Below are 25,221 nucleotides of genomic sequence, written 5' to 3'. Positions count from 1 at the left end.
AGAAGGATTTATAATGTGGGTCTGCATCCTTAAGCTCTCCTAATCCTTTCAGTTTTCTTGGATCTCAAAGCAAATCCATATCCAATTTTATTTAAAGGAAAACTATCTAAGTCCTGAAGAAGATAGCACTCATGAACAGATGATCTCACTCAAGTTGATTAACTCTTTTCATTAGTGTTTTTAAAGAAAATCTGGTGGCTGGACCTAGAAGCAAAAGGGGACAATTATGTACAAATGGAGACAGATAGTTGTAGAGATGACAGTTAACCTTTGTCTGCAACCTTAGGAGAACTGCTATGGCTTGCAGTGGAGGGACTGGGGATTCAGAACTCTGGTGGTGGTAACAGTGTAGAATTATACCGCTGTTGACATGTAATTTTGTAAATCAATATTAAATAACTAACAAAAATTTAAAAAAGAGAAAAATCTGGCTTAAAATGTCTAACAATATGCCAGATCATTGAAACAACATACTCTAGTTAGTTGAAACTCAGAAATGGTGACAGATTTCCTTGTATTCACTATTTGTTGATAAATAAATCAGCAAACTGAAACATAAACATAAGTCACAGTCTGTGCATGAACTATGAAAGACTAATGACAATTGAAATGATAATCACATTAAGTTTATTCTTTTCCTTGGGAATCCTGTATAGACATTCTCAACTCAACTTAATAAAATCCCTTTATGCTGATAATGAGGAATCAAAAAAATACAGCTTGAATTGTAGTCCTGGCATTTGGACATTAAAGAACAGTAAGTTTTAGGTCTGTTGAAAGCCATAGTTTGAGGAGATTTGTAAGCATATTCAAAACAAAAACATGAATTTTAGGCTGGCAGTAAAATCCTCTAGACACAATTCTTGTCTTTTGATTTATTAATTCATTATTCACGTCCTCCCAGTCATTGCACGTATTTCAGATTCTTTATGTGCTAATTAAAAAAAAATCCTTCAAGAAAATCCTTTCCACTTGCCACTGCACTTCTTTCTTCCTTTCCTTCTTCTTTCCTTCCTTCCTTCCTTTCTTTCTTTTTAGTTTATTTATTTGGTAGAGGCAGTAAGAAATTGAGAGGGAATATGTATGGTCTGCGGACACCTATCTTGAGGAGGTAAGAAACAGTCCACATGTGACATCTATTTTGTAAATTTTTATTTCCACCAATAAAGTATATTTTTTAAATGACTTAGTAGTCTTAGGCAAGGGGTTGAATCTTTTGGGTCACTTTTTATCGATCAGTAAAAAAAAAATAGGTCTAATTTGCTGATGTCTAACCTTCATCAGCTTTGTTCTTCTGCTGGTCATAAGCTATTACATATGAGTGTTGTCAGTATAATGTATCACGCTTACAGAAATACTAGGCTAGCCAGGACCTTAGCTATCATTTAACCAAATTGAGTCATTTTAATTACCAGAAAAACGATACACTAAAGTAATTACTTTACGTCAAATCAGTTAACCACAAAAACAGATACTCTCATTATTTTTATTTTATTTTTAATATTTTATGTATTTATTATTATATAAAGACAGAGAGAAATTGAGAAGGGAGGGAGGATAAGGAAAGAGACAGAGAGACATTTGCAGCCCTGCTTCACCACTCATGAAATTTTCCCCCTGCAAGTGGGGACCAGGGGCTTGAACCTGGTTTCTTGTGCACTGTGATGTATATGCTTAACAAGGTGTGTTACCACTTGGCCTGGCCCCATGCCATTTTTAAATCATTTATTTCTCTTTTTTTCTTCCTTTCTCTATCTCTTCCATTCACTTTTTTTTGTCTCTAGGGCTATTTCTGGGGCTCAGTGTGTGCACTATGAATCTACTGCTTCTGGAGGTCATTTTTCCTATTTTGTTGCCCATGTCCTTGTTATTGTTGCCATTGCTGTTGCTGTTGGATAGGACAGAGAGATATAGAGAGAGGAGAGGAAAACAAAGGGGGTAGAGAAAGACACCTGCAGACCTGCTTCACCACTTGTGAAGCGACTCCCCTACAAGTGGGGAATTGGGGCTCGAACCAGGATCTTTACACGGTCCGGTTCGTGCACTTCACTCCACGTGTGCACTTCACTCCATGTGTGCCCGGCCTCCCCTTTTCTTTTCTTTTTTTTTTTTCTTTTCTTTTCTTTCCTTTTCTTTTCTTTTTTTTCTTTTCTTTTCCTTTCTTTTCTTTTCTTTTCTTTTCTTTTCTTTTTATAGAGACAGAGAGAAATTGAGAGGAAAGGGGGAGGCAGAGTCAAAGAGGGGAAAGAAAGTGACACCTGCAGACCTGATTCACTGCTTGCACAGGTGGGGGATGGACCCTTGAGCCCAGGACCTTGCACATGGTAATGTGTGCACTCTAGGGGCCACCCCATTGGCCAGCCCCCCCACCGCAGTCAGATTCGGATCTCTTATGAGGTTAATAATTTCAAATACTACTGGCCACTAATGAATCAGATCAGTAATAAAGAAAGGAGGTGGAGGTTAAAATAACATTTTCTGGATTTCTCTAAATTCAAACTTTAATCTGGACACCCCAATTTTATGGATTATATCTGCATTCCCCTAATTTATTAAAACAGCCATAAAACATTTAAAATCCCTCTACTCTCTGAACTAGAACCATAGGATAAACTTAGGTGAGGAGGAGGCAGTGTTTTGGATTGCAGACGTTTCAAAGTGCTGCTGGCTGTAGACTATAAAATATTCATGGCTCTGGGTTACACTGTTTTCTCCCTAGGTTTAATGGCTTCTTTCAGCATGTTCCCAAACTGAAGTATACCCAGTTAACCTCTGTTTGTAGCATTCTCTCTTGTATTTTGGAATGACTTTTAATTAAGACTATCTCTCTCTCTCTCTCCCCCCCCCCCTCTCTGTTTGATAGGACAGAGAGAAATTGAGAGGGAGAGAGAGAGAGAGAGAGAGAGGGTAAGAGACAGTGAGAAACCTGAAGGACTTGCTTCACCACTTGTGAAGCTTCTCCCATGCACATGGGAAGTGGGGACTCAAACCTGGGTCCTTGTATCCGGTAATTTGTGCCTACCCAGGCATGCCACTGCCAGGCTCCCTGGAAAGACCTATATAAATTTACTTGATCTTGTCTTTGTCAGACTTGCCCTATGCCACTCAGGGACAGGGTACTTCGTTCCAGGGCTTTGCCAGACTTGTGGTTTCTGGTTTATTTCTCTCTCCCTGACAGTTTGCCTCGTTTCCTTAGAGAAGTGAACATCTTGAGAAGGGGGATAGTGAGGAACGATAGGCTGAGGGTGAAATGTGGAGAGAAAACGCAGAAACAAGCTCCCCTCAAGGGAAAGACATGAGCAGGGCTGCAGTTGTTGACCCAGCCTGTTGAGTGTTCCCAGAAAGATGGTTATAGACAGATCGGGAGAACTCTTGCTCTGGGCCTTTGAGTTGTGTTGCAGACAGCTCTGCCTTGCAGACCAGTGGATATGCAACATCAGTTTCACATACCAGCCTTTGCATTTTCTTTTCTATAGATCTGACATTTCCAAACACTCATGAACATAGAGTGAAGGTACTTAAATTAGAGAATCTGTGGTAGCCTTTCCAATTCCCACAGAATACAGTACGGTAGTGAGTTAAGCGCACATGGCACTAATCATAAGGATCCCAGTTCCAGCCCCCAGCTCGCCACCTGCAGGGGAGTCGCTTCACAGGCGGTGAAGCAGGTCTGCAGGTGTCTATCTTTCTCCCCCTTCTCTGTCTTTCCCAACTCTCTCCATTTCTCTCTGTCCTATCCAACAACAATAGCAGCAAAAATAATAATAAAATAGCAATAACAACAACAATAAGGGCAACAAAACAGAAAAAAATGGCCTCCAGGAGCAGTGGATTCATGGTAGAGGCACCGAGCCCTAGAGATAGCCCTGGAGGCAATAAATAAATAGATAAATAAACAAATAAATAAATGAAGGGCCCTTTCTGAGAAGAAGCTGAGAAATAATGCAATTTCATTTAAACAAAATGTCTATTTAAGTTTTCCCTCTGATTCAGCTATGGGCAGAGACATTTACTGATACCAAGAGTTGCATTTTTTTAAAAAAAATCTCTATTTATCGGATAGAAACAGCCACAAATCCAGAGGAAAGGGAGTGACAGAGAGGGAGAGAGGCAGAGAGACACCTGCAACATTGCTTCACTACTCAAAAAGATTTCTCCCTGTAGGAGGGGACCAGGGGTTTGAACCCATATTCTTGAACCTTATAATATGTGTGCTCAGCCAGATGTGCTACCACCTAGCCCTGAGTTGTGGGTTTTTGTATAAACCAGGACCTCCCACAACCTGATGACAATCATTAAAAAGACAGGTCTCAGACCTCAGTATGCCACCTTCTTAATCTCTCGTATCTCTCTCTACTCTTGCTCTCTTTCTCTCCCCTTTGCCCTACAGTCCTTATTTCCTCCCCCCTGCTTTTTCTTTTTGTTCTCCCTCTATCCAAAGCTAAAGACTCCTTCAAATTTTCAAAATTAAAGAAAAAATTGTTGTATAATAAAAAACATATACTTAACACTTATAATTTTATAATATATAGGGGCTGGGAACTTGAACCTGGGTCCTTGGGCATTCAACTGTGTGTGCCACTGTCCAGCCTAAAAAAAAAAAATCACGTATATTGAAAGCCAAATTTTTCTAGCTTTTGAGAACAATTCATAAAACCCTAGCATTTTGGCGAACCTCAATTTGAATGCCATTTATCTGAGACTGTGTTCATTCCTGATTGGTGTCAATCTATCAGTTTGCCAGGTAGATGCTAGATTTACATTTCTCTAACACAGAAGTGACACTGGCACTTATCTGTTTAAGCAATTTTTTTGTTTGTTTCCAGGATTATTGCTGGGGTTCAGTGACTGCACTAGGAATCTGCTGTTCCTGCTGGCCATCTTTTTTTCCACTGTTGCTGTTGTTATTATTATTATTTGGATAGGACAGAGAGAAATTGAGAGAGGAGGTGAAGATAGAAGGGAGAGAAAAATAGACACCTGCAGGCCTGCTTTATTACCTGTGAAATGACCCCGGTGGGGAGCCAGGAATTCGAACTGGGATCCTTGCACAGTTCCTTGTGCATCACACTGTGTGTGATTAACAAGGTCCACTACCATCCACCCTCCTGTGTAAGAATTCTTACAGGCAGACAGCACCTGGGGATAATTGAAAATCACCCCTTCAATACCTTCCCCAACTCAAATGCATTGGACCTTCTAGCCTAAGATCGGAGTATATCTCAGTTCTTCAAGAGGGCTCTGCAGTCAGAATTGTGAACAGCTTCAAGGAAAGGGCATACATTCCTTAACATGCCTAACAGGAGCCTGAGGATTTGACCTTTCCTCCATTTTGTCTAACTTTTATGAGACACAGCGTACATCAGGATAAGTGAAGTTCTTGGACACCGTTTTCTAATTTCTTCCTTATGCTCAGAGGGCTGCCCCCTTTGGCTGTGGGCTTTACCACTTCTCTTACCTGGCACAGCTTCCACCTTGAATATACAATTCAAGTTCCACCAGTTCCAGTTTAGTCTTTCATTTCTAACCTCTCTCCCCCTCTCTCTTCTGATTAATGAGCATACTCTTCTGTAGTCAAGTTTCTTTCTTTCTTTCTTTCTTTCTTTCTTTCTTTCTTTCTTTCTTTCTTCCTTCCTTCCTTCCTTCCTTCCTTTCTTTCTTTCTTTCTTTCTTTCTTTCTTTCTTTCTTTCTTTCTTTCTTTCTTTCTTTCTTTTTACCTCTCCCACTCCAGCTATCTGGTTTATTATTGACCTAAATTTCTGGAGTGTCTCCTTACTGGACCAAGTGATTTAATATATGAATGTACAGATCAATGAATATTGGATGGCTATCAGAGTCCTAGGCAGTTGGATCACTCCACCTTCATATAACAATTTATATTCTGTAGTATTTTAAAGAATTTTTCGTATCTTAGAAAAGTGCTACTGTGTAATTATCATCATTACAAACTGAGAATCTTGTATAAATCCCACTCTCAAATTATCAAACCCATTTCAACCTATACTCTTAGGATTCAGATTGAGAGATTGTCACTGGAAGATAATCTTAGTTGATAACGTTGCATTCTGTAGAGATTTTTAGGTTACTGTTTGACTCAATAGAATCCAGAGTTACGTGCGGTACACCCTGTCTGTTGCCTTATATTCTCCATATTCCTTGCAAAAAACTACCATTTAGAAATTCAAATATGTGAATTCTTGTTAAGGCTTCATGATTTGTTTTCCTTGTCCTGTCTTCTCCCCCTGAAGTTTAACAGTTAAAATACCAGAGATTACACAGAAGGAATTGCAGCCCAGGGGATGTTAACCAGGACCAGCAAGGGGAGTTTGGACAGAAGGGGAGAGATGAAAAACACTGCTTATACACTTTGCTCTGGACAATGAAAGTATAACCTGTGGCAGCCCAGAAGATGAGCAATGAGTGACACATCGTTTGAATATATTTATGTAAAATTATTGACACAAGGAGTACTCGAGCAACTCTGATACTTCTGTTTCAGGAATCCTAATATAATTCATGGTGAATGCTGTGTTTGTTGTAGCACCACATTCCTAAACGGAAATGACAGTGTGACTTTGTCTCCACTCTTGTGCTCTGCATGCCAATTTTCACCCCAATTTAAACCTTCCTTTTGATTATGTGGTGGGCCTGGTGGTGCAAACTCAGTGTTATGTACATTCCATACGGAAAGGAGCTGGAGAGAAGCAAGTGGTTTGATTTGTCTGCACGTTTATAAGTGTGCTTTTCTGTTCCTAGTGTCCTATGGGTTATTCTCTCCTTCATAATGATGATATAAGAAACAAAGCTTAAACTAGACGTTAATGGAATGGTTATTGAGTGGTGCATTGTGTATCATTGCACCTATTAACATCACAATCAACGTAGCATTCTAGAGTGCGCTGTTATCATAACTGATTCAGCAAGGCAATGACTTCCAGCTGGCTGAGGTGCTCCTTTATGATGTGATAAAAATCCACTGTGGGTAAGAGGCATATGAATGCCAGCTTGTGACTTAAACTTCTCCCCGTGATTCTTGGTTAGGGCAGGAAGCATAGGACTGTTTGACTAACTCTGTTCCTTTAAACGAGTGTCCTTGGGATGTGTGGCATCTGTGTGAAGAACAGTGGCAGGTGCATCATTGAAGACTGAACCTCAGAATGGAAACCTTGCGGCTCCCCTTCTCTCCTCTCCAGTCATGTGCCACTTAGTACCTTGATGTGAAGGCAGCAGGAGGGAGATGCTGTTAGACGAAAGAGGTTCTCTTACAAATAATCTGGTTTGGGTTCAGATTTATGGGAGCTGTTTGAGAAATGGATTTGGGATCTGATATAGTACTAGACCTTTTATCTTTCAGACACTTAGGAATTCCTTTCAATGGGAGTGTTGTAAAGAACTTTGTTATATAACTCCTGAGGTTTGTAATCAGAAGACAAGAGTAATTTAATCTTTAAACAGATATAGTAGTCTTATCCACAGGAGAGGTATATTTTAAGCTCCCTACAGATTTCTGAAACCATTGATAGTACCGAAAACACACACACACACACACACACACACACACATATATGTATATTTATATACATGTATACATATCTGTGATAATTTAAATATTTTTATTTTTATTTTGGATAAAGAATTTGAGAAGAAAAATAGGGAGAGAGAAACATTTGCAGCACTGCTTCACCTCTCTTGAAGCTTGCCTTCTGCAAGGAGGGACTGGGGTCTTTAACTCAAGTCTTTGAGCACAGTAATGTGTGTGCTTTATGGGATGCATCACTTCCCACTTTCTCTGTGATAATTTAATTCATAAATTAGGGGATACTTGGTGGAGCACACACATTTCCATGTGCAAAGGCCTGGGTTCAAGCCCCTGGTCCCCAACTGCTGGTCCCAGTCTTCAGGAGCAGTGAAACAGTGGTGCAGGCATTTCTCTCTCTCTCCTCCTTTCTATCTCTTCATTCCTCCTCAATTTCTCTCTTTCTCTAGCAGAAGACTTTAAAAAGGAAGAAAAAAAGGTAAAAAGGGCTGCTAGGAGTGATGGATTCATTGTGCAGGCACTGAGTCCCAACAATAACCTTGGTTACAAATAATAATAATAATATTAATAACAATAGTAATAAATTAAATAAATAAGATATCAATATTCAGTAATAATATGGTTGTGTGAATGTGGTCTTTCTCTCTCTCTCTCTTGCTCTTACTCTCTCTTTCTCATTTGCAAAACCTTTTTGCCTGTATATTTGTTTTCAGACCCTAGTTCATTGCAGATAACCCAGACTGTAAAAAACAAAGCTCTGGCTAAGGAGGATGACTTTCATTGTCTTCACTAGCTCAGAAGTAGCTCCATAACATCATTAATGGTGTGTTCTTGGAAATGAGTTACCAACAAGCTTATTCATAAAAGAAGAAAGTGAAAAATTAAATATTTGTAACTATACCAACATGAGACTTTTGTATTCACTTTACTTCACATTATGATTCACTGCTTTATTTATTCACCTCACTTTTTGTACTCTTATGTTAGAAGTCCTCTTTTCTATCTATCACTGATGAATAATACCTATATTTGAAAACTTTCTAATTTATTTATGTTTATGCAATCTCCACCTTGAATTCCAGACTAGATATTCAGTTGCTTACATTGCATTCTTCTTAGGGTATTTGTTAACCATCTCAGACTCCACAGTCCCCAAGACTAGGCCTTTTATTTGCCACCTACTCTCACAAGTTGGTACTTCTAGAAGCATTTCTGTGGCATCTCATTATTATTTCTCCATTTTACTGACTGTTCTGACCCCAAATTTAGAGATCATCTTAGATTTATTCTTTTTACCACTTCTCTAGATAGATCCTGATTTTCAGTGATCTCATTTAACAGGGGTGCAAAAGCAAAGCACATTCAACAGAAGCTATACTTTGAATTTTGATGTTTTGGTGGCTTAGTGATGTGTGGCAGGAAGCTCTCTTCTGATGCTGGACAGTAGCAATGAGCCACAGTTTCCAGCCAGTCATGTGATCAATAGCATAAATTGGTCACTGTTCAGACTATTATTCACTATTAGTATGGGATCCCATACACTGCATGGATTTTCAGGACTTTGTTATGGAATTGATTTTATGTTAATCTGGCCCATGTGGGCTAGGTAAATGTCCCGAGTATGGTGAAAGTAGACTGGGCTAAGCTATGACCTTTGTTAGGTTGGGACACAGATCTCTGGTGATGTGAATGATGCTAATACACACACACACACACACACACACACACACACACACACCTGGAGTAGTTCTGGGAAGATAGCAAAAGAGACTTTCATGACTGAAGCTCTGAGGTCCCAGATTTAATCCCTAGCACCATAATTGGCCAGAGCTCATAGTGTTCTTCCCCCCCCCCCAATTCAATAAGTATATAAATTAAAAAAATTAAAATGGAATGTATATTGAAAGGGGTAGGAGGAACATGTCAAAACAGTGGCATGAGTAACAGATGTTAAGGGCTGAATTCATGGTAGGCACATTGGAAATATTCAGCGCATTGGAAAGAGAAGAGGGAGGATCAGGTATATTTCCGGAAGTGGAACATGATACATTCTAGACATAAATAACCTTTTGTTCAAAAAAAGCAAGTATTGATCAAAATCAACAGAGTATAAGTTGTCACCAGCTGGTTTTTAGAAGAGAAATCAGTGGGAAACACACAAATCAGTGACTCAGTAAACCACTTAGAAATCAGGCTAGAAGCCTTAGTCAATGAAAACAGTAGACTCATCATATAGGCCCAAGCCTTATCTTGTGATGCAGCCATCTGGCTCCCCCCTGTCACGTGTTTAATTGTGGGTTTCCAGACAGCTCTCATTTGCTTTCTCCTCTAGGAGCCAGTGAGTCAGGTGACAACTTCTTACTGGTTTGCTTATTTTATTAGACACTTTTTTCATTTCTGGCCCTTGTTCCCAGATGTATCACTTTCCATTTCACACACCATAAATATGTACATAAATATTTTAAAAGTCTCTGTTTCTCCAGGTGGAATATGTGCCATTTAATGGATAATAGCTCTGACTGAAAAGTACCTGGGATAATAAACTGTTCTGGCCTCTGCTCTGGAATGAACCCAAACAGAAAAGGGGTAGAATGCCCAAGTTTGCAGGCACCTTAGAAATCACAATTTGACTTCAAATCCATTGCAAATTGAATATCCTCAATCCAACCCCAGGGCTTCCTGTGACTGCACTTCCTGTTATTAAAAAGTGGAGAAACAAAAGGACTTGCCAAGCCTCATGCATTTGGGTGCTGAAGCATTTGGAACACAAAGAGTGCTGTCTGAGGCCACACTACAACAGAACACACACAAGAAGGGAGCTTGGATGTACTTAAGAAGCCCCCAGAACATAAACAGATATTCCTTATAGAGATTCTGACAGGAGAAAGCTTCAGTTTTCCAAAACTAACTCCCTGTCATACTTTTAGTACAACTTAAAGGAAAATATTTAGCACAATGAGTTTATCAGAACATATAGACCTACTAGAATTACAGTATTACACAGATTTTAGACTAACAGATACTAGACCAGGGGCAAGTATGACTTTTTACTATTTCCAGTCTTTTCCTATTTAGAAAAGGAAGGAGAGAGAGAGAGAGGAGAGAGAGAAAGAGAAGAGAGAGGAGAGAGAGAGAGAAGAGAGAGAGAAGAGAGAGAGAAGAGAGAGAGAAGAGAGAGAAGAGAAGAGAGAGGGGAGAGAGAGAGGAGAGAGAGGAGAGAGAGAGAGAAGAGAGAGAGAAGAGAGAGAGGAGAGAGAGAGAGAGAGAGAGAGAAGAGAGAGAGGAGAGAGAGAGAGAGAGAGAGAGAGAGAGAGAGAGAGAGAGAAGAGAGAGAGAGAGAGAGAAGCTGTGGCTTACGGTGGTCCATGGTATTGAAACTGGTACTTCAGAGCCACAGGCTTGAAAGACTTTTGAATAACCATTATAATTAACCATTATGATTTCTCCCCTGTCCCAGAATCTGATAATTTTTATCACACACACACACACTAGCTGCAGAATGTTTTTTTAAAAGGAAAGTTAAGACACAAATATAAAAAGGTGAAGGCAGAGTTAAATAAAACCAGGGAAAGGGGAACGGCTGGGCCTAATTCAGCCTGCTGATGGGCGGGCATCACAGTCTGTACAGAGCCTACAAGTTTTGCAGGAGAGCAATGTCTGTGCCCACACCTTCATTTTGGGAGTACAGAAGATGCCCAAAGGGAATTAAGGGATTTGCCTGTGGCAGGGGACCGGGAAACCTTCAAGTCCAACATTGAATCCAGAGGCCAGCACTCTCCCTTGAGGCCAAATTGTCGCTGGATTATATTAAATCATCTTGGACCCTTCTCAAGCTCTGAAGGACTAAGGGCTTATCTCTGTAGTGTGGGGCGGTTCAGGAGAATTTCAGCTAAAGCAAAGAGAGATCAGGCCCAGCACTGAGCACAAGAAGCAGATTTAAGGAAAGGAGAACTCAGGAGCCCCTGGTTTATGCATGCCTGGGCAGGCTGGAGGATTTAGAAAAGGATGCTGAAAAAAGAAAAAGCAGGGCAATGCAAAGGCAAGAGATGTGAAACTTCAGTCATCCCTCTTTTGGCAGACATGAATGTGTGCGTGTTTACATAAAGACAAAGGTGGATTCTCCAAATAGATTTTTATTGATTTTCTCTAGGGTATATCCATTAAATGTGGCTAAGTTTTCCCTGGTAGTTCTCAGATCTGTAGGGCTGGCTTGCAGAGGATCAGAATTCCTTAAACGTGCCATGAGAAGGTCATCTGTGAAATATTAGTCTCTGCTTCAGTGTAGTTGGCACCAGATTTTACACATTTCCCCTGGGCTCATTTCTGAATTACTAGTATTATGTTCTTTGAATTTTAGTGTCACATGCAATGGGGGCAGTCTGAAATAAAGTCAATGTACTTCCCTTTTCTTTTGTTTAAATAAGGACTGGGAGAGGCTGGTTGGTGCACACACTGAGTGCACATATCGTACACAGGGGCAAGGACCTGGCTTCAAGCCCCCATCCCCTACCTGCAGGAAGGAAGCTTCATGAGCAGGGGAGCAGTGCTGTAGGAATTTTCCCTTTACTCTGCCTCTCTCTTTCCCTTTCTATCTCTCTCCTTCTCTTACCTCTATAAAAGTAAGAAAAAGGAAAAGGAAAAAAAAGTAGGTCACTGGGAATGGTGGAGCTTTGCATGCACAGAGCCTCAGGACATGACATAACCCTGTTGGCTAAATAAACGGATAAGTTAATAGGAACTAGGAGATGTCCCTATTTGCAGAGACAGTGAGCACATTTATTTGTCTTGCCTTATATTATTATGAAGTATGACTTTGACTCTTATTTTTTTAATTTCTTTATTGGAGGACTAATGTTTTACAGTCTACAGTAAATACAATAGCTTGTTACAAGCATAACATTTCCTGGTTTCCCACATAACAATACAACCCTCACTAAGTCCTCTGCCATCCTGTTCCAGGACCTGAATCCCCCACCCACCCCCACCCACCCCAGAGTCTTTTACTTTGGTGCAATACACCAACTCCAGTTTGACTCTATTTTTAAAAGGGTTTGAAGTACCACTGAGGACATGAGCATTATTATCAGATTTTCTGAAGTAGAGCCCTGGCCTCACCGATTACTAGCTGTGTTAATCTGGGTAAAGTTACTCAACCACTCTGCTTTATAGTGGGGAACTTCCTTCCTTTCTTTTTTCTTCCTTTATTTTTTTAACCAGTAACAAACTACCTATCTACATATTTCATCACCTACAATCACAGATCATATTCTGTGTGTAGCAAGTAATTCACAAGTCTTTTTTTTTTTTTAGTGCAGTTGATTTATTGGTTCATTTAGTTATTTTAGGTATCTCTAAAAGAGGTAATATTTTAAACTTTCTGTTTCCTATGAAACTATGACACTTCTTCTGAAGAAAAAAAATTTTGTATGCAAATTCAGAGGGCGTTCATCCATTAATAACTTGCTCTACATTAAAATAGTTTTCTGGGGCCAGGCAGTGGCTCACCTGGTTAAGTGCACATAATATAGTGAGCAAGGACCCAGGTTCAAGCCCCTGGTCCCCATCTGCAGGTGAAAGTTTCACAAGTGGTGAACCAGGGCTACAGGTGTCTCTCTCTGTCTCTTTCCCTCTCTCTCTTTTTAAAAAGTATTACTATTATTTATTTATTTATTATTGGATAGAGACAGAAATTGAGAGGGAAGGTAGAGGGGGAGAGAGACAGAGAGACACCTGTAGCCCTGCTTCACCACTTGTGAAACTTTCACCTGCAGGTGGGGGCCAGGGACTTGAACCTGGGCGCTTGCACACTGTAGTGTGTGTGTTCCACCAGATGTCGCCACCTGGTTCCCTCTCTTTCCCTCTCTATCTCATCCTCCTCTCTCAATTTTTCTCTATCTCTATCCAATAATAAAAAGAAATAAATATTTTAATAAATGATTTTCTTAGGTTAACATTAAAGATGGAAAAGATACTCTGACTTTTTTTTTCCCCACTAGGGTTATCACTGGAGCTCAGTGTCTGTACAACAACTCCACTGCTCCTGCTGTCCATTTTTTTTCCCTGCAAAGGACAATTTGTAACATCTTGCACAGGTCATACATTATCAACTTAAAAATCAGTACTTAAGGGAGTCGGGTGGTAGCACAGCGGGTTAAGTGCAGGTGGCATAAAGCTCAAGGACCAGCATAAGGATCCTGGTTCGAGCCGTGGCTCCCCACCTGTAGGAGAGTTGCGTCACAAGTGGTGAAGCAGGTCCGCAGGTGTCTACCTTTCTCTCTCCCTCTCTGTTTTCCCCTCCTCTCTCCATTTCTCTCTGTCTTATCCAACAATAATGACTTCAGTAACAACAACAATAATAACTACAATAAAACAACAAGGGCAACAAAAGGGAATAAATATTTTTTAAAAATCAGTACTTAATGTTGATATGAGAAAAAGCTTCTACCTTTAGTAACCAAATGATTTCATAGGCAGACAAACCCCATGGGCTGGGCATGCTCCACCCCTGCTTTAGAGAGAGGAGGAAATTAAAACACTGAGACCTGGATTTCCACCTGAGCCTGCCACTTGAATCATTTCACCACTAAAATATATTTTATTTTTGACTTACTCATTTTGGATAGAGACAAATTGAGATGGAAGGGGAAGACACACACACACAGAGAAAGAGAGAGAGAGAGAGAGAGAGAGGGAAAGAGAGAAACCTGCAGCAGCACTGCTTTACCAGTGAAGCTTCCCCTTTCAGGTGGCTTCCAGGGGTTTGAACCGGGGTTCTTGTGCCTGGTAGGTAACGTGCACTTTACTGGATGTGCCATGGCTGGGCCCCAAATCAGCAAGCACTGCTCCAGGCCCAACGTCAAACTCTGAGCATGTAGTTCACTGCCTATGCTGATGGAAGCCCTGCTGAGTGCCTGGGATGCGCAGGCCTCTGAGGCGGCTTGGTCTGCAGGGTCTGCTGGTGGATTATCTGTGCACTGTGGAGTCGGAGGTCAGACGGAGAGGCCAGAGGCAGTAGCTTAGGCTTTGGTGTCTGTGCCAGCATGCTGGCAAAACTGAATGACCATACTGCTTCTGCTGGCGACCTTCTGCTGCAGATCAGAAGGTGATCTCATGCAGGAGGGCTTTGTAGGTGCAAATTGCACTGCTAGAGCATTAAAAAAAAAAGAAAGCTTAGTTTATTTCTTTATGAGCATCTATCACTATATGATTTTATATTTGGTCAAACTTATCCTTTTTACTAAAGGACCTTTTTAATAAAGGGAGGAATATTTGGGTGTAGTAATAGAGTCATATGTGGCTTGGAGGGGAAGAGAGGACTGGACTTGGAAGAAAAAATGGGGCAGTTACATACAAATCCAAAGAGATAGTTGTACAGATAATAGTCAACCCGTGTCTGCAACCTTTGGAGAACTTCGCTGGCTTGCAATGGAGGGACCGGGGATTCAGAACTCTGGTGGTGGCAACGGTGTAGAATTATACCCCTATTGACATGTAATTTCGTAAATCAATATTAAATCACTAATAAAATTGATAAAAACAATACATTTTTAAATTAAAGAATTATACATGAACATACATCTATGTACTTCTGATACATAATAAACACTTAGCCAGCATCATTTTAACAGGGAGAGACTCTCCACAAAGAGCACGTTGCTTCTGCACAAGACTACACACTAAGATGTCAGTGAAGATGCTTTCATTTGAAGTTTACTAACCTCCTCTGAGGACAGCTTTGCTTGTTTTCTACCATCACCCTGCTCAAAGTTTCCTGAAAATTATTTCCTCTTCCCACACACACCACTCTCTCCATCTAGCTACTACCTAACAGGACTTACCTACTTTTACCTGGTGGTGCCAGGAATTTTGAGCACTCATCACACCTCCTAATTGGAGTGATACTCCTTTTCTACTTGGGCATCTTTCCTGCCTCGACTTCGAGTAAGTAAAGACTAGACCTCTTAAAGGTCGTGTTCCTAAAGGTTTGTAATGACTGTACTCTGTAGCTACCTGCTAGCTGAGTCAGGCAGAATCCCCTGGACACCTCCAACTAAAAGTCAATCCATTGACTTCTGTTTAGAGAAAGAAAGGGAGGGAAGGCGAGAGAGAGAGAGAGAGAGAGAGAGAGAGAGAGAGAGATCCTCAGTACTCACTTCCCTGTATTCTCTGTTTCTTAACACTTCCCAGCCCTTGTCTGAGACTAGATTTTTTAACTAGTCTGCTGAGAAATTTATTATAGGCTATATATTAAGAATGGCTTCCTTTAGCCAAATGAAGATTCCTATTACTAGATAGGAATGTATAGTATATGGGGGGAGGGTGCAGGCAGTGCAGCACTTGGTGAAGTACACACATTATATTAAAAGAGCCGGGCTCAAGACACTGAAAGCTTCAAAAGTGGTGAAACAGGTCTGCAGGTGTCTATCTCTTTCCTTTCTGGCTTCCCCTCTCTTCTCAATTTTTCTCTGTCTTTGTCCAGTAGTAAACAAATACTTTTTTAAAAAAAGTGTAGTATACAAACTGAAGATGTTAAGACTCAGAATATCACAGGAGAAAAGATAAATAGACCAATAAAACATAATAAGCGAAGATCATGCCTTCCATCCCTTCTGTTCTGCATATAGGGAACTTATATCAATATAGGTAAAAGGGAATGTTTTATATGTACTGGAGGAAAATAAAGTGTTTTTTTCTTCACATGTCATCCAAGAGAAGCTTCAGGTACATTAATATTCTAAACACAAAAATGTTATCCTAGAGAAGATCTAGGAGAATGATAATTTTGTGGTATCAGCATGAAACTCACAAGCAATAATTTAAAAAGATTAGCATGTTAGACTAAAATTTCTTAAATAGGACAAAATGCAGGAAATATATTCAATAACTAGTGGTTAAGTTTGGTGAAGATAATATAAAGAACATAGGTCATATGTTACTTGAGTGGGGCGAAAACATTAAGAAAACATACTCAGAGAAGATGTATTTATGTTTATTTATTCATTTACCTATGTAGTTGAAAAAACAAGGGAATATCTTCAACCAGTACATTATTTAATATTATATCATCATCGTTGTTATAGGTGTCATCTTAGGTGCTGGGGTCTCATACACATTAGGTTTGTACTCTGCCACTGAGCTACATCCCTGGACAAAATTTCTTTTTCATTTTTGATGAAATGCTTCTAACCCTCCCTCTCCAGCCCCTGAGAAAAATTATGAGACATTACTTTTTAAAAATTGGCTTTTAAAGATAATTTCCTTTAAGTTGAGTAAACTGCTTACTAAAATAGCCCACTCAGACTCCCTCTCTTATCCACTTGGCCTGTTATCACAATTACGATTATCTTCTCTGACCAATGGTCTGTCACAAAAGTCCTTTTTAATCTGAATCTCTGTTAGTGTTTGAAGAGACCGTTTTATTTCCACTTTCTGTTTAGGGCAAGGGAAAATCAAGGTTGGCAGGCACCTACTCCTCCTCTAGTCAGTCTCCCACCCCACAACTTGAATTTCCTTCATAAGAGACCCTATTGACACACTAATGTACTTACTCCAGCTGCCCCAGCAAAGCAGAGGAGCAGTCTGTAGGAGGTCTGTGGTAACCCCCAGACCCCAAATCATAAATTTTATATGCTGCTCTACCACACAGGAAAAAATTCAATTAAAGACTCCTTTATAACAGGGCTTGTATTGTGGGTGAAACTTGTGTTCAGTATAAGCACTAAGTAATACACTTAACATGGCAATGTTGGAACATTCATGAAAATGAATCATTTCTAAATTATCAGCTCACATTATCATGTAAATGATCACTTTTGCTTTCTCTCCCAATAGTGCTATAAAGCAGTTTGTACATTTTAAGCGGGACTACAGTGTCCCAGAAAGCTAGCATTATATTACTTTAATAAAAATACAAAAGTATTCAGGCAGTTTCATTGAGTGCTCAGGTCTCTGTATCAAGTCCTAGTTAGTCCAACTTACAGCTGTAAAGAAGAGAAGTCAGATTGAATGCTGGAAAAAGTCCCAGGTCTGGGAAATTAGAAGACCCAGATCAGGTTCTTAATGATGAAATCACTTCTCCTTCTCCAAATCTGTGTGCAATCTTCCCCACCCCTCCTCCAAACAAACAAGCAAACAAACAAAACTCCTCTTAACACAGACTCAGGACTCTAGAAAAGAAAGTAAGTGGAAAACAGTAGTCCTACCTTTGATGCATGGTGGCCATGATACTGGACAATTACAATGAAGTTCTTTAGTCTAGTGGAAAGTTTGGTTAATGCAATAGTTTGGACTTAAGTGATGCAGAATGGTTCTGCAGAAAAAAGACAGAAATGACCCTGAGGGGAAAACAGACCGTCACTTTCATCATGAATCATGTGGGACAAAAGAGCCATTGAAATGAGAGCTTGTGCATGTGTATTATGATGATGTTGTTTTCAACAACTTCTGTCAAAGTCTCAAAACCACAAGTACTTTTAGAGTTGATAATTGCTTGGGGAGATAATCTACTTTCTGTTCTTTGAAATCTAAGTGAAGGAAAGAGGATACTGTCCAGAGAGCTTTAATTTGCCCAAAAACCATAATCAGATGATGGATTTTCCTCTGGGGACCTGTCTCCTAGTCTGTCACAGAGAATTCTGCTGCCAAATCTGAAAATGTTGGCAGACAAACCCTCCTTGTTAGAAGAGAGAACATTGCTGATAGGTGCCCATAAATATAATACATAAACAATGGATCTGCCTCAGATGATTTCTGTTTGTTTTAAGAGGAGGATGGAGGGAAATACTGTATTCATTGCCTGGGGAAATAGTAGATATAATAATCAACATTACCTTTTATCAAAAGATGCATTGGAGTGGGTCTCACTTGAAAATAATAGAGGAAAAATCTGACTGTTGAAAGTCAAGAGATAAGGATGGTTTATACAAATTCTAGTTCTTGGAGAAGGAAGGAGGAAGGCAGATAGAGTGAGTATGAGATGGAGCGAGACCTCTCCTGAAACATCAGAACAACTCTTGCCTACAGCAAAGTACCCTGGAATATCTCCCACCAAGCCTCGTCAATTCCTCTTAGCCTAGAAATGATACATATAAGAATCATTTACTATTCCAACCCTGAATTGATTTCTCATTATTATTTGGGCATCTCTATCGTGGGTGTCCACTACTTTGAAGTCAATAAACTTATTCCTTGGCAGGACTGTACAAACCACAAATGCTTCCTGGCATCATATTCTTGAAATAGACATACTAACTCCATCAGCCAGGACAACCTCTTGACTAAACTGCCTTTGACTTCTGTGTATCACCTTTATTAGTTCTCATGGACATGATGGATAACATGAAACATCTCAAAAAACAAAAACAAAGAAACATGCTTCCTGCCTACACGAGTGATTTCAGCCTGGGTTTTCTGACTGCTGGGGTGGGGGCTCCCAGGTGAGGGCAGATGGATTGGTGTAGTTTCCCAGGTCCCATGATACTATACTCCTTCTGCTATTACATCACTCTTAAGACATGAAAACAGATAGCTATAATACAGTGGCATGCAGTGACCAGAGCGCTAGGGAAACTTAAAGAAAGGAACCCCCTACTCTGTTCAGTTCCTTTTGTTTTTTATTGTGCCAGAGTTTTCTAGCTGTTTTTATGTACATAATCTTATGTGTTCCTTAAGAATAATTTTTTGGGGGGTTCGGGCAGTAGCACAGTGGGTGAAGCGCATGTGGCACAAAGCTCAAGGACTGGTGTAAGAATCCTGGTTCAAGCCTCTGGCTCCCCACCGGCAAGGGGGGGTCACTTCACAGGCGGTGAAGCAGGTCTGTAGGTGTCTGGCTTTCTCTCCTGTTCTCTGTCTCCCCTCCCCTCTCGATTTCTTTCTGTCTTATCAGACAACAACAAGGGTAACAATAAGGGCAACAAAATAGAAAAAATGGCCTCCAGGAGCAAGTGGATTTGTAGCGCAGGCACCAAGCTCCAACAATAACCTTGGAGGCAAATATATATATAATTTTTAAAAAAAGAATAGTTCTTTGAAGACTGAAGGTTTGAAATCATACACATACTTGTAATGAGACTCCAGAAGGTTAACTAATTTTCCAGAAGTTAGTGCATATTCATCTGAGGAAGGCAATTTATCTTCTATTTCCAAATTCTATCATGATGATGTCATCATGATAAAAGATTCAATCAAAGTCAAATGATTATTTTACCTTTCTGTAACTCAGTCACATTTGAAAAAAAAAAGTTCAAACTTCTAAACTGAGTATTTATGAGCACACAATATCATTTCTAGCTACTGAATTAAATAACACTTCTGGCAAATTCTCAGTAAGAGAGTGGAATTTCCCAGTATTGAATTTCTTTTTTATATTTGTGTAACTTAATTCTGGCTTAGATGAGAAAATAAGATTTAGGTGGTGATTAGCACAACCTCATATAATTGCTTATGTTATTGTCTGAAGTCCAAATCACCCATTATCCTGCCAGGATAGTCGCAATTTTTATACTAACTTAAAAATTGAAACATGAATTTCACATGTATTAATAACTATGAGGTAGTCATTTTACCTGCCAAGTAAATAATATACACATTAAAAGTGGGATCTAAAGGTCTAAACCAGAGCTGGGGACAACACAATGGTTGCTCCCAAGATTCTCATACCTAAGATCCCAGAGAACCAGGTTCAGTCCCCAGCATCACCATATGCCAAAGCTTAGCAGTGCTTTGACGTCTCTCTGATTCTACCTCTCTGTCACTGAAAAAGAATAAATGCCTCCTTTTTAAAAGTTCTAAGCCAAAATTTCTACTGAACTGAAAGTGTTTCATATTTTTCTTCTATTATCTTTTGAACATGTGAGAAATTATCCCATCTTGAAAGAAGATGACGATCAATGGATCAATGAGTTATTATTATGTGTCAGAGCTTATATTTGCATCATCTGTCTCAAGCTTAAGTTTTACCAGTGAGTTAGCTGAATCTCAGTAATGTTAGGTAACTTGCTTATGATCATTCACTTATTTGATTGTAAAAATATTTCATCTAGTATGTCCTGTGTCATAATATTTCCCAAGTAAAATTATTGTCTCAACCTCGTAAATATATTTATAACTAAAATAATATACAAAGTCTTTTTATTTTGAACAGAGATAAAGGAGACTTAGAGAGTAAAGAAGAGTTTTCATTCTACAGAGTAAAACTAAATATAAATTAAGATGTAAAGAGGAATCAATGATAAATGTATGAAGAAGCCAATTTGAAAAACTGAGCTGAGTGCTCGCTTCAGCAGCACATGTCTGGCACATAGAGGAGATCTGGGGTGAAGAGGGAACACAAATCTTTTTATTTGCACAGGCACCTCAGAGTTGGGTGAGAGTGCGGGCCACGTGGAGCTAGCAAAATGGCCACCTCCCGCTATGCTCAGCAACCCTCCTTGGCATCTGCTGGTGAAGGGGCTAAGAGTGCAATGGGCGGAAGAAGTAGGGCTTTTATGGGAGAAAGTCTGTACGTGACTGGCTAGGAAACAAGGCCCTCAGGGATAGGATCACAGCTCTCGCGGAGGGGGAGGAGTAAACAAGGCACTCCAGGATTATATTATCAACTATCACCGGGAATTGACAGTGCCCTGAAGGGACAACTTGGTGACCTCACCTGCATAATTTCCCAGCATCACATATACTACAACTGGGACGATACAGAGATTAGCATGGCCCCTGCACGAGGATTACACACAAATTCGTGAAGCGTTCCATATTTTTAAAAAAAAAAAAAATGACCTGATGAACAATGTCCACTTGTATTTGTAAAACAGGATAATCTATAATCTGGCAATTAGATGAGCATGCCTATTACAAGAAAAGCAATTAAAACATTTGATCAGACTACTTGTCTGATTTTATATGAGTTTAGGACATTGTCACAAGGTGGTTAGAACTTGAGAATGTAGTCTCTAAATCAGAAACAAACTTTTGATTTGAAAAATACAGTTTTATACAAATAAACTGTGAAAATTACAATGAACTTAGGTCCAGAAAATGCTGAAGGGAAGGAATTTTTATTTTTAATAATCTCCTTCATCTCCACCTTCTTTTATTAATAGAGATTGAAAATTTTGATTAAATTGAGAGGGGGAAGATAGAGAAGGAGAGAGAGAGAGAGGGAGAGACCAAAACCAAGAGAAAGAAAGCTGCAACACTGCTTTACCGATCACTTTTGAAGTTCCCTTCTACAGGTGGGGACCAGGGGCTTGAACCTATGTCTTTGGACATGGTGGCAAATGCACTAACCTAGGTGCACTACTGCTTCGCCTCATTGCTTGAACTTTTCAGGCAGTAAGAATGAGACAGAGCGGTGGCCAGGTGGTGGTGCACGTGGTTGGGTGCATATGCTATAATGTGCAAGAACTAGGGCTCAAGCCCCTTGTCCCCACTTGCAGGGGGAAAGCTTCATAAGTGGTAAAGAATGTCTGCAGGTGTCTCTCTGTCTTTCTCCCTCTCTATCTCCTCCCTTCCTCTCAATTTCTGGCTGTCTCTATCCAATAAATAAATAGATATAGTAAAACAAATTTTAAAAGAACAAGACAGAGATAGGAGAAAGGGAAAAATGGCACAGCACCAAAGCTTCCTTCAGTGTGGTGGGGATGAGCATGACCTGGGGTTGCACACATGTCAGACCAGACACCTTCCTAGGTGTGCTTTCTTTCCAGTCCAAATCCAGTCCAGATCTAAAGATACATCTTTTTTTTTTTTTTTCAAATATTGAGCTGATTTTAAAACAATGTGAAGCAATTCCACTAATTGCATTAATACATGCCAGTGAATTGGCTCTTAAATTATAAGCTTTTGGGATGTTTTATATAGTGTTACTTTTTAAAAATTTATTTGTATATGTAGTTTCAATGATTTATATTGTGGTTATATTTACACTATACCCCACACAATATTCATAACAGTTTCTGGAGAACCTCCCTTAATATTTGTTGTATGAACCTTAAAATTTATTGTAAATGAATAATTCAAAAGAACATTTTAAAACAGATATCCAATTATGAAATTAGAAAACTTAGTTCTAGATCCAATTCTTTTACTTGTTCCAACCCTTTGTTTAGATTTTTATCCTTTACAATTACAACCTGTTCTGTACTTTTCCTTTTTTTCATATTGCTATTTTATTTCTTTTTTATTAGGGGGTGATGGTTAATGATTGATGGTATAGTCTTTAACACATGGCTACAGCCTCTCATCTTCCCTTGATTGGTGTCTAGGATATACAACAGGATGTAAATATCCCTTTAACTTGTCCCTTCCCCACCTTCCCCAGAGTCCTTTGCTTTGATGCAATCTACCACCCCCAGTCCAAGTTTCACCTTATGTTTTCTGTTATTGTTCTTTGTTCTTAGGAACTATATCAACCTATTTTATTTATAAAGATGCAGAACTGAATAGGTGAACAAAAGCAAATTTGCACAAATTTGCAAGTCTTGCTCCAGGGCAGATAGCTCTAGACTTTTACATAAGATGAATAAGTCTATCTTTTTGTTCCCACTGAGCAAAAGGTTCCAAGCAACTGTATCATATGCTGAGATCATACATTTGATATACTTAGTAATGCCACATTAATATTAATTAGGATAGGGAATTAAAAAAAATAAAGGCCAGACAAAATAGTCTTTGGTTTATAGATGGTTCTGACACGGAGAAGGTCAACGAATTTCTGTTTTCTTAGCTACACTGTTAAGCGGGTATATATGCATGTATTGATCATTCATGAAGCACTTACTGAGTGCCTGCTATCCTTAGATGTTTGTACTGTGGATGTATGTTGGATGTATGTACTGTGTTAGAAACATGAGTAATAAGATCAAATATTGAGAGAGGCACATAAATTATTACAAAATCTCATGATAGCTGCCAAGATAGACTAGTACCTAATATTTAATTGAAAAATACACAGAAGAGTGAGTCATCATCTGCGCTGTGTGAAGAAGTAGGGAGATATGCAAAGAGTTTTATAGAAGGATGCCAGAAGTGAGTTTGTAGAAAAATTTAGTTTTCAGATAGAAATGTTATAAAAGTAGCTTTTCAAAAGTAAGGAGATAATGGATAAAAGCATCATGATATAGGGTGAGAGTTAGAGCACTACTGGATAACTGCAAAGTTGTTCAGTTTGGCTGGAAAGAGAAAGAAGGGTCTTGGAGGGAAAGGAATGTTTGATCACGAATGACCTGAAACACCATCAGAAGTGTATTATTTGTCCAGAGGTTAGCAAAGAGTCTGCAGGAAGTTTTAAGAATGAAATTGCAAAGTTAGAGGTTCACATTGTGGAAGATGATTAGTAGGGGTGAGACCAGAAGAAGGAGCAGTATCTTGAATTAATGTATGTTGTTAGAACACTGTAGAACAAAGATGGCAGGTGTGGTAAGATGCTATCATCAGTTTTTTCTTTTTTTTGAATATCAGGAAGCCAATTTTAAGGTTCAGATATTGAGCAGTATTAACTCAAATAAGTTTAAGTTCATGATTAGATATTCCAGAGGATATTATTATGTCTATCTGTCTATCTGCCTATCCATACCTTTCTTCAGTAGGAAGGACATAAAAGTAAATGCACTAGAGAATACAGAAGCATAAAAATAGTTGTAAATTGGTCTATATCTAGGTTTGGGGACTTTATTGGGGAGTGGAACACCTGGAATGGAATTAGAGAATGCTATGAAAGGAAAGGTCTCACCCGAGTAATGAAGCTGAAGGGTTGTCATTGGGAATTGTGTGGAGTTGTACCCCTCCTATCCTACGGTTTTGTTAATGTCTCTTTTCTTAAATAAATAAATAAATAAATAAATAAATAAAATTGTTGTAAATTTTATTAATTTATTAATTTTGATAGGAAAGAGGAAGAGAGAGAGAGAGGGAGAGAGGAGGAGGAGGAGGAGAGAGAGAGAGAGAGATGAAGACAGATCATTGTCAGTCACCATAGAGGAGGTATGTCTGACATATTTATAAAGGCATGAGAAATAATGGTATGGGGCAGGGCTTGAGTCTGGGGACATTGAACTAGAGACCCAGTTCTGATATACATTAGTCATATGACTTTGAAAAGTTTATTAATTCATGTTCATCCTTGAAATGGGGGTGATTCCTATGTACATAGCTGCATTATTCACAACAGCCAAAAATATAGGAGCTGCTTAAATGCCCATTGACAGATGACTGGGTAAAGAAATTATGGGATAAGTATTCAAGGAAGTATTATTCAGCAATTATAATATTGTGTCATTTAGGAAAAAAATGGTGATTATGCTTAGTGAAGTAAGCAAGGAGGTGAAGGACAACTACTAGATGGTTTTACTCATATGTAGAACATAGACACTGACACACACAAATGTAATATATATATATGGTTCATTCATGTGTATATATAGCCAAACTGTCTCTAAGATCTTGAGAGAACTATGGTAGTTATTGCTTGAGTGTGGGGTCACAGATATTTTAGGTAGTAGGAGTTGTGTGGACCTTATTATCTTATAATCTTGTAAATCACTAATAAAAAATTTAAAAAAATAAAAAGGTGTTTAGTTCTTGCTTTAAGTCTTCTATAAGAGACCTGTAAAAATCTACTGAGACACTGTATTAAGAACAAAAGTACTTGATTTGTGAATGCTTTAAAAACAAGATGTTTCAGAGGAAGGCC

At 39.2% G+C, this 25,221-nt stretch overlaps 1 protein-coding gene and 1 non-coding gene across 2 annotated transcripts in view; one reads left to right on the top strand and one right to left on the bottom strand.

Annotated features, from left to right (window-relative positions):
- Positions 1 to 25,221, bottom strand: part of KCNMB2 (potassium calcium-activated channel subfamily M regulatory beta subunit 2) — a 283,321-nt gene that overhangs the window by 213,935 nt on the left and 44,165 nt on the right. The window lies entirely within an intron of this gene.
- On the top strand, positions 21,188 to 21,290 carry LOC132532893 (U6 spliceosomal RNA). The gene has a single exon (XR_009544814.1). It is a non-coding gene; the product is annotated as a U6 spliceosomal RNA (small nuclear RNA).

This window comes from Erinaceus europaeus, chromosome 14 (assembly GCF_950295315.1).
Source record: "Erinaceus europaeus chromosome 14, mEriEur2.1, whole genome shotgun sequence".
Taxonomy (NCBI): domain Eukaryota; kingdom Metazoa; phylum Chordata; class Mammalia; order Eulipotyphla; family Erinaceidae; genus Erinaceus; species Erinaceus europaeus.
The sequence above is the reverse complement of the archived record's forward strand: the minus strand, read 5'-3'. Positions and strand labels throughout refer to the sequence as shown.